The sequence below is a fragment of the Eubalaena glacialis genome, chromosome 20, assembly GCF_028564815.1.
Source record: "Eubalaena glacialis isolate mEubGla1 chromosome 20, mEubGla1.1.hap2.+ XY, whole genome shotgun sequence".
NCBI classification, from domain to species: Eukaryota; Metazoa; Chordata; class Mammalia; order Artiodactyla; family Balaenidae; genus Eubalaena; species Eubalaena glacialis.
In genome coordinates, this window is record NC_083735.1 from 18,751,727 (window position 1) to 18,762,944 (window position 11,218).

Sequence of the window (11,218 nt, forward strand, 5' to 3'; positions counted from 1 at the left end):
TAAAAATAGATACTTCATGTTGAAGAGATGTATTGACGTAGTTGGCCAAGATCATTGCTACATAAATTTTGAGAACCTTGTAGGATTTTGCAGGTTACGGCATTTTATGTAAAAAATTTGGATGAAACATGGACTATGAAACATGCCACACCAAGACGGAACATTTTTTTAAAAAGGATGGACCTATTTATACATTTTCAGTTTGCAAATATTTATTATATATATTTATTTATTAAAGAGTTTATTTTTTACTAGTATATGAAGATAATGCAAGAGAAAAAAACAACAAAAATTTCTTTATCGTGCCATTACTTTGTTGTGATGTCTTGGGCTGTAAAGAAGACATCATTATTGCTACACATTAAACATAGAATAAGATCTTGAATTTCTTTTTGAAAATAAAGTATAGCATAGATTATATTTTTTTGCAGTCAATTGCCTTCTAAATGTAACATTGGTTTCTTTGGCCTAGAAAAATGCTGTATCAGTTTGTATTGAATTCAACACACATTCAAAAAGGGAATTAAACATTTTAATTTTTATGTTTTGGTTTCATTCCTTTTCAGGTGGAGTTATTCTACTTATATAACATATTTTTAAAGTGACAAAATTCTGAGTTCTTAGAGAAAAGCTTGATATTTAGAGAACTTCTAATGGTGAAAATTATTGGACATTATAAGCCATTTATGCTTACTTATCTTCTTGACTTAGTCTGGCAAAGCCCATTTCTTTTCACCCACTATGATCACAGAAAGAATGCGTGTTTGTGGTACCACCATTAATAATAATAAGGCTCCATCTACCTATCTGAGTGTGCGATCTTTTCCGTTATAGCTGCTATTTTGTCATTATTTCAATAAACAGTCATTAAGCCTACTATACAGAAGATACTGTTAGGCACTAAGGAAAATATGGTGATCAAGACAGAGGTGGGTCCTGCTTCATGGAACTTAATGTCTAGTAGGGGAAACTAATGAACACCGTAACTGTGAATTGTGACATGCTCTATGAGAAAAACAAGGTTCAGACACAGAAAAAAAAAGAGAATAAATTTAGATAGGGTGAGTCAGAGACTTCTCTAAAGAGCTGACATTTCTTAAAGGATAAGGCTAAGAGGAGAATAAGAGCCTTAAAGGAAGAGGAAACAGTGAGTCCGGAGTCCCTAAGGTGAGAAAGAGCTTTGTGGCTGGAGCTGAGTGACCAATTGGGAGAGTTGCACATATAAGTTTACAGAGCCACACAGATACAAATCCTGTAGGTTCTTAAAGACATTTCTGAGGTTTTATTTGCTCCTACCCAGCAGTTGTCAATGTCACCACCCTCACATGTAGCAGTCATCGTTGGGAATGTGGTTACAATCATGGAAGCAGCTGTCACCAGTTAGAACCTGGAAGTCTTGGTGAAACACATTGCTGGGCTCCAGCCCCACAGTTTCTGATGTGTGGGTCTGGGGTGAGGCCTAAAAATTTACATTTTTAACAGGTTCCCAGGTAATATTGATGCAGTTGGTCTGGAGACCATACTTTAAGAACCACTAGTCTAGAGCTGTGTTTCTCACACTTTAATGTACATGCGAAATCACCTGGGGATCTTGTTAAAGGACAGATCTGTTAAACCAGGTCTCGGTTAGGGGGTGAAGAGCTGAACTTTTGCATTTCTAACAATGTCCCAGGTGATGCTTGAGATGGCCAGACCATGCACCACACTTTGAATGAAAGACTAACTGTTGCTTTAATGTTCTCTGGAGTTATTCCTATTAATTCATCCTCTCATTACTTGAATAAATTAATGGTAATGTGGAGGGTGAGGGTAGGGAGTTCAACAGATACCTTTAATAAAGCTACATGGGAATGTGTGCGTGGCTAGAGGAGTAGTGTGTGTACTTGCGTGTATACAGGGTAAGAGGCAGAGAAATGGTTTAGCTCAAAACCTATTGGTTTAAATATAGAATAGCTAGCTAGTGGGAAGCAGCTGCATAGCACAGGGAGATCAGCTTGGTGCTTTGTGACCACCTAGAGGGGTGGGATAGGGAGGGTGGGAGGGAGATGTGAGAGGGAGGAGATATGGGGATATATGTATATGTATAGCTGATTCACTTTGTTATAAAGCAGAAACTAACACACCATTGTAAAGCAATTATACTCCAATAAAGATGTTAAAAAAAACACAAAACCTATTCCTTTTATAAATGTAAAAAAAATAGTAAAAATGGTTTAGCAGTAATACTTTAATAATCTTCAGAATAAAATAATTCCCATTTATTTTTATTTGTCAATAAAAGTGAAAAACTAGTTTTGGTTCAGTGTTTGACACCTATATTAAAGCATGTGTCCCAAAGCCAGCATTGTGCAAGTATTTCAAATCTTTTGCAAAATGTTGCTGGTGTCTAAATTTATAACTGTGGAGGAAGTCATATAAATTTAAAGAGATAATACAGTGATCAAAGATGGCCCACAATGAATATTGTTACTCAATCAAAATTTCTTCTTTTTTTTTAGATATAATAAGAAAATAAATTAAACTTTTTTTAAAAATTGGGGTATAGTTGCTTTACAATGTTGTGTTAGTTTCTGCTGTACAATGAAGTGAATCAGCTATATGTGTACATATATGCCCTCCCTCCTAGACCTCCCTCCTCCGCCCCCATCCCACCCATCTAGGTCACCACAGAGCACCGAGCTGAGCTCCCTGTGCTATACTGCAGGTTCCCACTAGCTGTCTGTTTTACACATGGTAGTGTATATATATCAATCCCAATCTCCCAGTTCATCGCACACCTCATTCCCCACCCCGTGTCCACATGTCCAGTCCCTACGTCTGCGTCTCTATTCCTGCCCTGCAAATAGGTTCATCTGTACCATTTTTCTAGATTCCACATATATGCGTTAATATACGTATTTGTTTTTCTCTTTCTGACTTACTTCACTCTGTATGACAGACTCTAGGTCCATCCACATCTCTACAAATGACCCAATTTCATTTCTTTCTATGGCTGAGTAATATTCCATTGTATATATGTACCACATCTTCCTTATCCATTCATCTGCTGATGGACATTTAGGTTACGTCCATGCAAAGAAAAGACAACCCTCAGAATGGGAGAAAATATTTGCAAATGAAGCAACTGACAAGGGATTAATCTCCAAAATATATAAACATCTCATGCAGCTCAATATCAAAAAAACAAACAACCCAATCAAAAAATGGGCAGAAGATGTAAGTAGACATTTCTCCAAAGAAGACATACAGATGGCCAAGAGGCACATGAAAAGATGCTCAACATCACTAGTCATTAGAGAAATACAGATCAAAGGTACAATGAGTTATCATCCCCTGACACCGGTCAGAATGGCCATCATCAAAAATATCTACAAACAATAACTGCTGGAGAGGGTGTGGAGAAAAGGGAACCCTCTTGCACTGTTGGTGGGAATGTAAATTGATACAGTCACTATGGAGAACAGTATGGAGTTTCCTTAAAAGACTAAAATAGAACTACCATATGACCCAGAAATCCCACCACTGGGCATATACCCTGAGAACACCATAATTCAAAAAGTTTAACTTTTTTATGGTGATAGCTACCTGTAGAAATTTGAGATATGAAATATGATTGAAGCAGTGGCTTTACAAACTTTCAGAAAACTAGAAAGTCACTATATCTTGCCTTCTAATTCTATTTATATATTGGCATGTCTTCCTATGTCAGAAAAACAATTTGTATCTACTGAATTTATACTACTTGAAGAAATGATCTATTCCATATCTGAATAGATTTCACTTGATACTCCTAAATGGAAGTAGTGTGTGAACATATTAATTAATTCATACATGGAAGGATAAGAATAATTTGGTTTATTATCAAATCAATATTTTGAAAATAATTTATTTTATCCTCAGGATGCTTGGGGAAAATCTCACTCATTAGTCATCTTTCTTCTTTATTTTAAATGTTCTATTAGAAATCATTTATTAACTTACATTTTCCATCCTTTCTTGCTTGGAATGTTAACTATCATTTGCAAAACTTCCCTACAGTTTCTGCAATGATAAGAGAATGTATATAAATAAACTTTCATTAGCAACAATTAGCTTTCCTACTTGCTAAAATAGAACAGATTGATCTCTTTCCTGGTTGAGTGTTCTCCACAGGCTCCAGCCATTGCCATGTATAACTGGATATAATTAATACTTTGAGACCAAGGTTCTTCTCTCTATAGAGACCACTCTGGCATGGGAGGCTGCAGTGTGTCAAATGGCCCGTGACAGTTGGTTGAATGGTTCCATAAATGCTGAAAATAACCTTGCTTCTCATCAGACTAAGCAACCCCACATTCAGGCCCCAGAAGTGCAGTTGATTGGGACAAGCTGTTACAGTGAAGTTGTACCCTAGTCTTGCATAGGATGCTATGTCCATCAACAGAAAAGAAGGATTAGAGAACTAGACTAGAAAAGAAAAAACTAATCAAAGGCCTCTTAGTTCTAAAAGATTTCTGGATTTCAAATTAAAGTTCTCCTGGCCCTGTTTGAAAAAATATTCAATGTTTCCTGGTTCCTCAGACACCAAAGTTTCCTGTATGATTTGGCTTCTAGGTGGTTCACATGTATCTTGCCACCCATTGGGTCAAAGGGAATATTTATTTTAGCATTTCTGGTATCCAGAAATGAATATCTGTCCTCATTTCATCCACAAGTCCCCCCCCCACCATGGTTAAAATATAAGAAAATATAACTTCATATACAAGTGTTTACTTATATTTTTTTGACCAACCCATGTTTTTTCCCCAATGAACCATATACTCTTTACCCCAATTCAGTAAATAAGTCAGCTCTACTTCTATTTTCTCTCTAGTTTTTTAATGAAGAAGCATTCGGGACCTGTCACTTGTATTGCTCCAGATCTCTTCATGGTGGTGGAATGGCCAGTCGTGTGTGAGGTTCGAGCATATTTATTGGCCAGACTGTTACCTCACCCTTTGCCACGGGGCTTGAGTTGTGTGGAGGGTGGGACTGTGAAGGGGGCAATTATTGTGAAGGGAGAAATTATTGAGAAGATAAATTGTTAAGGTGAAGAAGACTCTACCTCCAAGCACACTGAGATTTGGATGGCTACCACATCCTGTGGTATTTGAAAATAATCGTCCTGGAGGTATCAGAGTGAAGAGTGCAGTGGTCAAGCACAGTGTTTCTTAGAAGAAGCAGTGTACCTTGGGCATCAGTAAGGGTGCTCTTGCCAAGGGCTGGCTCCTAGGAGTGCAGCATGCTTCTGTGAAGGACAGTACTCTATCCCGATTCTACTGCTTCCATTTAACAATGGAGCTCTCATCTGCCCGTCATCCCTAGAGAGTACTTGGGTATCAGATATAATCAAATTTGTGGTGGTGGCAAAAGGACTTGATGTTCTCTCTTTGGGTTGCTCTGTTTTAACGATGGACCAATAGGTGGCTGGCAACTGATTTGTACTCAAAAATGAGTACACCATTTGACAGACATGACAACATTTTCATTTCCTTAGGGACATGCCAATGATTCCACATCAAGGGATCACTGGAGAGTCCACTGGGGAGTCATTCTGGGTTATATGGGCTGAGAGGTTAGAAAGTTGCCTGTGTAATCTTTAAGAAACCTGCCTGTCAGGAGGCCACGTGATCTAATGATGTTACTGCAGCAGAATACCCCATTGTGTCGGTATCCGTACCCGGCACTTACTTTCTTTGCATCCTGTTTAGTGATGTGAGTTTCAAGGACAAACATTTTGTTCCATTCAGTGTATAATTTATATGTTTGAAATAACAACACTCCCATAAAAGTTATTGTTTGGTGAAGGGCCCTTGAATTTAGTTTTTCTGTTAAATTGTTCTATCATTTTTAGTTGTCAGACTAATAAGGGAAGGCAGAGCCTCAAGTACAATTATTTCCAACTGCTACCCCAACGTGCCAGCTCTAAAATGAATACATCTTCTATTTGAATCAGATCAAGGACACCTGTTTAAATGTTACCTTATGAGATTATAATGTAGTGCTAAGGAATTTATCCTATAGTAGGGCCATTCTGGCCAGACAAAGGCACACTATATAGATGACCAAAATTAACAGGTCATAATTAGCATCTAAAAGGATGCATTTGCTACATCAGTGACCACAGATTACCAAAAGGTTGACTCAAAGTCCATCTCTATTTTGCACCAGTCAAACCAGGGTTCAAGGGGTAAGTGGTGTGTGGGGTTAGTCCCAGTTTCTTCAACATCCCTGCTATGAAATTTATTATAGTCTTACTGCACCGTGGTACTATTCCACATTTGCAACAGTGTGGTTCTAGAGCTTCCCTTTTGGCAGGTCCAGTTGTTGGGGGTTCTACTCTTTAACATTTGAAGGCTCTTTCCATCCCTAGAATTGCAATAAATCCCTTGCAATTACACACTCAGGGAAAGGAAATACCACCCCAGGAAAACTTCTTTGGTCCTCTGTGTCCGGCCACTATCCTAACCCAGGAACCTCAGCTACTTCTCCTCCATATCTTTCAATAGTCAAAAAAATTTCTCTCCTTATGTTCAAGTTTCCCAGAATTAATGTTATCTTTGATCCTGTATCTAAAAGTTCCTGAGATTCTTGAAAGTTATCCTTTGTTCAAAACAAGTCTCGGGGTTTAGAGTCTCTCCAGGCCAATCTAATGTTTTACTGGACCCAATGTTAAGGGTTTTGGGGCAGATTGTCCTTCCCTTTGAGAGACTGGGTCTGATCTCCAGACTTTAGTGCCAGGGTTCTTAAGTTAAGAAAGATCAGAAGAAATCAAAGGAAACGCTTTGGAAGTTGTCCTTTGTTTTCCATGTGCAGGGAGTTTATCCTTAGGATTTACGAAGCCCTTGTCTCAGTGTTCCCTCTCTTGGCTCAGCTCCCAGTGATTTTGAAGTGGCTTGTTGCTATCTGTGTGGAGGGTTTGCCAAGGTTGTTGCCATAGCTGCCGTGCCTGCAAGTTTAGCTGATTCTTCTGTCCTATTGATCTCCTCTGAATCTTAGTAACTTGTCAGTGTTTCTCTTGTGAATGGGGGATGTGATTCCAAATCTAATGACCCTTTGTCTTAGCCCATAGAGAAATTGTTGTGCAGACAGTGGGCCCAATCGAAATTCATATCTTTCCATTAGTCTATTCTCCATCTATTTCCCATGAAATTCATGCTTCCATAGAAAGCTTTTGGGAGTTAGAAACATAACCCTTTGGGAGAGACTCAAGATGATCATTTCTTTGCATTTCGGCATAAAGATAATCACCTGAATTGTTAGGTTCACCTATCCTGTTGGTCAGGATGGTCCCTATTTGAAGTTCTTTCTTTCTAGTCTCCTTGATCCCTTGCTTATCAGTTTTCTATGATGGGGTCGCTCATCTTGGTTTCCAAGCTTTCCCTACCCACAGAATCAAAGCATTAATTTCAAAGGGGTGTCCACTTCTTCCTCTCACATATTATATTCATTACCTCTCCTTTTTTTAAATTGTGGTAAAATATACATAAATTTACCTTTTTGAAACAATTAAAAATGTACGGTTCTATGGCATTAGGTACATTCATGTTGTTGCGCAACCATCCCCGCCATTCATCTCCAGAACGTTTTCTTCTTCCCCACCTGCAGCTCTGATCCATTGAACACTAACTCCTCATTCTCCTCTCCTCTCACCCTTTGGCAGCTACCGTTCTACTTTCTGCTTCTGTGAATTCAACTGCTTTAAGAACCTCATACAAGTGGAATCACACATTATTTGTCCTTTTGTAACTGGCTTATTTCACTTAGCATAATGTTTTCAAGGCTCGTCTATGTTGTAGCACGTGTCAGATTTTTAAGGCTGAATAATATTTAATTGTATGTATATACCATATTTAGTTTACACATTCTTCTGTTCATGGACACATGGGTTGTTTCCACCCTTTGTCTATTTTGCAAAACTGCTATGAACATGGGTGTACAAATATTTATTCAAATCCCTACTTTCATTTCTTTTGGTCATACTTTAAACAGTTTTTAAAAATGTTCTTTAAAAATTTTTATGGTGGTATAATTTACATAGAATAATTCAAAGATTTTAAGTGTAGCATTTTATGGCTTTTGACAAATATTGATATATACACCTGTGTAACTCCCACTACACTCACGATATGGAATATTTCCATCCGGTCAGAATGTTTCTCCTTGCCCATTTGTGGTCATTACTTCCTTCACCCACAGCTCAAGGAAACCACTGATCTGCTTACTGTCTCTATAGATTAGCTTTTATTTTCTAGAATTTAGCATCGATGGAAACATTCAGTATGAACTCAACGTTTTTGCGATTTACCCACATTGCATGTATCAGAGGTATCTTTCTCTTTATTGCTGAGTAGTAGTTCATTGTAAGGCTATAACACAATTTGTTTATCTATTCAACAGTTGATGGACATCTGGTTGTCCATCAGGGCTATTGTGAATAAAACTGCTATGAACATATATTTTTCATTCTCTGGGATAAATATCTAGAGTGGAATTGCTGATTTGTATTTATAATACACAGCCAACCAGTGTCCCAAAGTGGTTGTACCATATTACTTTTCAAAGAGCATCATAAGGACTTTCCTGGTGGTACAGTGGTTAAGAATCCACCTGCCAATGCAGGGGACACAGATAGGAAGATCCCACATGCCGTGGAGCAACTAAGCCCGTGCGCCGCAACTACTGAGCCTGCGCTCTAGAGCCTACGAGCCATAACTACTGAGCCTGTGAACCAAAACTACTGAAGCCCCATGCCTAGAGCCCGTGCCCGGCAACAAGAGAAGCCACCGCATTGAGAAGCCCACGCACTGCAACGAAGAGTAGCCCCCGCTCGCTGCAACTAGAGAAAGCCTGTGCGCAGCAACGAAGACACAACGCAGCCAAAAAAAAATAAATAAATAAAATTAAAAATAATAAAAATTAAAAAAATAAAAGAGCGTCATATGAGTTCCAGTTGTTCTACATGCTCGTCAACACTTGGTATGAATAGTCTTTCTAGTTTTAGAAATCCTAGTGATATCTCATGTAGTTCTAATCTGCATATAATTTACATCTAAATGCATTTTATTTAATTAATTAAATTCCATAGTGACTAATGATGTGGAGCATATTTTCATGAGGTTACTTGTCATCTGTATATCTTCTTCAGTAAAACATTAGTTCAGATTTTTTGCCCATATTTATTGGGTTATTTATCATATTATTATTGTGTTGTAAGAGTTCTATATATATTCTAGGTATAAGTCCTTTTTGAATATATATTTTGCAAATATTTTCTCTCAGTCTGTGTTTATCTTTTCTTTCATTAACAGGGTCTTTTGAAGAGCAAAGTTTTAAATTTTGATAAAGTCCAATTTATGAAATTGTTTTCGTTCATGCTGTTTGTTTTGTATCTACAATTTTTTTGCCAAACCCAAAGTTGCTAAAGATTTCTCCTGTGTGTTCTTCTTGAAATTTTTTTAGTTGTAACTCTTACATTTACATCTATGATCCATTTTGAGATAATTTTTGCCTGTGAAATTTTTAGAATTTTATTTATCTTTTTTTTTGGTGAAAGACTATTTAATTCTTCAAGAATCTGAAAACAGACCAAATGTGTTTCACTGTGAACACTTTGTAGAGGCGAACTGAGGCTGCAGTACTTTAGTGGTTTTTTTTTTTTTTTTTAACATTTATTTGGCTTTGCCGGGTCTTCGTTACATGCATGTGGGATCTTCAACGCCCCATGTGGGATCTTTAGCTGGGGCACACATGCGGGATCTAGTTCCCTGACCAGGGATCAAACCCGGGCCCCCTGCCTTGGGAGCGCTGAGCCCTAGCCACTGGACCACCAGGGAAGTCCCAGCACTTTAGTTTTGATGCAGTATTCCGCCAGGGTCGTGGGGACCTTCGCTCCATCCTTCTCTGCTTTGGCTATAGTGGCTGAAACCTGTTTCCTAATGATTTCGACATATTCTTTGTCTTTTCCTGTACTGTCCCTCCCTTTCCTGAACATGAACGAAGCATTCACCTCGGCTGGGGAGGAGGTGTTGGGCTCATTAAGCAACGAGATTACACTTAACAGGATAGTCCTGAAATTTTGAGTAGGGTTCCGCCTTTCAGAGGGCAGTTCTCCACTCTGCGGGTCGTCTACAGGTGGAGGAAGAATGGAAATGCATACATCTCCATGCCCTTAAATGTTGGGGAGCCACATTTGGGTCAAGAATCTCAAGGTAGGTGGTGAATCCGTGTAATCAATAGGGAATTTAATATGAGCCTGAAGTAGCCGCCTTCATAGAGGGTGTTAGGGGGTTCGAAGAGGGCCACCTCCCCATTGTAGAGGTCGGATTCATCCACCAGGGTGATGCGGCGCCCTCCACTGCTTCCTCCTGCAGGGATTTCAGCTCGAGCAGCAGGGCCTTCTGCGAACTGGTCATCAGGTACTGGGCCATCGCATTGGTGGCGGCGCGGGATGGGGGCCCCAGTCCTCACAAATGGGCGTGGGGGGGAGGGGGAGAGGGAGGGGGGAGGGGGAGAGGGAGGGGGGAGGGGAGGGCGGGAGGGGGGAGGGGAGGGCGGGAGGGGGGAGGGGAGGGCGGGAGGGGGACCAGGCCCTTCCCCGCCGCTTGCCCTGGGTGGGGCTGCACCCCGGCGTCTTCACACACCCCGCGGCGGTACCAGGCCCCTGATGGCAGTGGGGCGGCCTGGTTCTTCTCACGTTCAGGCCGGGTTGGGGGAGGGCTGGAGAGAGTTAAAGAAATTTTGGGTTGTTCCCCGCCCCACCTTAACTGGGGGGGGGGGGTGGCGAGAGGAGGTGGAAGTGGAGGACGGCGTCAGAGGGCCTGGGATGGTGAGGGGACAGTGCCTAGCTTCATGGCCCTCTCCTAGAATTTTGTTTTTTCTTTTCTTTTTTAAATTAATTTTTATTGGAGTATAGTTGATTTACAATCTTGTGTTTGTTTCTGCTGAACAGCAAAGTGAATCAGTTATACGTATACATATATCTACCCTTTTTTAGATTCTTTTCCCATATAGGTCATTACAGAGTATTGAGTAGAGTTCCCTGTGCTATACAAAGGTTCTTATGAGTTATCTATTTTGTATATAGTAGTGTGTGTATATGTCAATCCCAATCTCTCAGTTTATCCTTCCCTCTCCCCCTTTCCTCCTTGGTAACCGTTGTTTGTTTTCTACATCTGTGACTCTATTTCTGTTTTGTAAA

At 39.7% G+C, this 11,218-nt stretch overlaps 1 pseudogene; it reads right to left on the reverse strand.

The window, feature by feature from the left end:
* Nucleotides 1-1,321: 1,321 nt before the first annotated feature.
* LOC133081267 (ubiquitin-conjugating enzyme E2 R2-like) lies at nucleotides 1,322-10,448 on the reverse strand (annotated as a pseudogene).
* Between the last annotated feature and the right edge of the window lie 770 nt (nucleotides 10,449-11,218).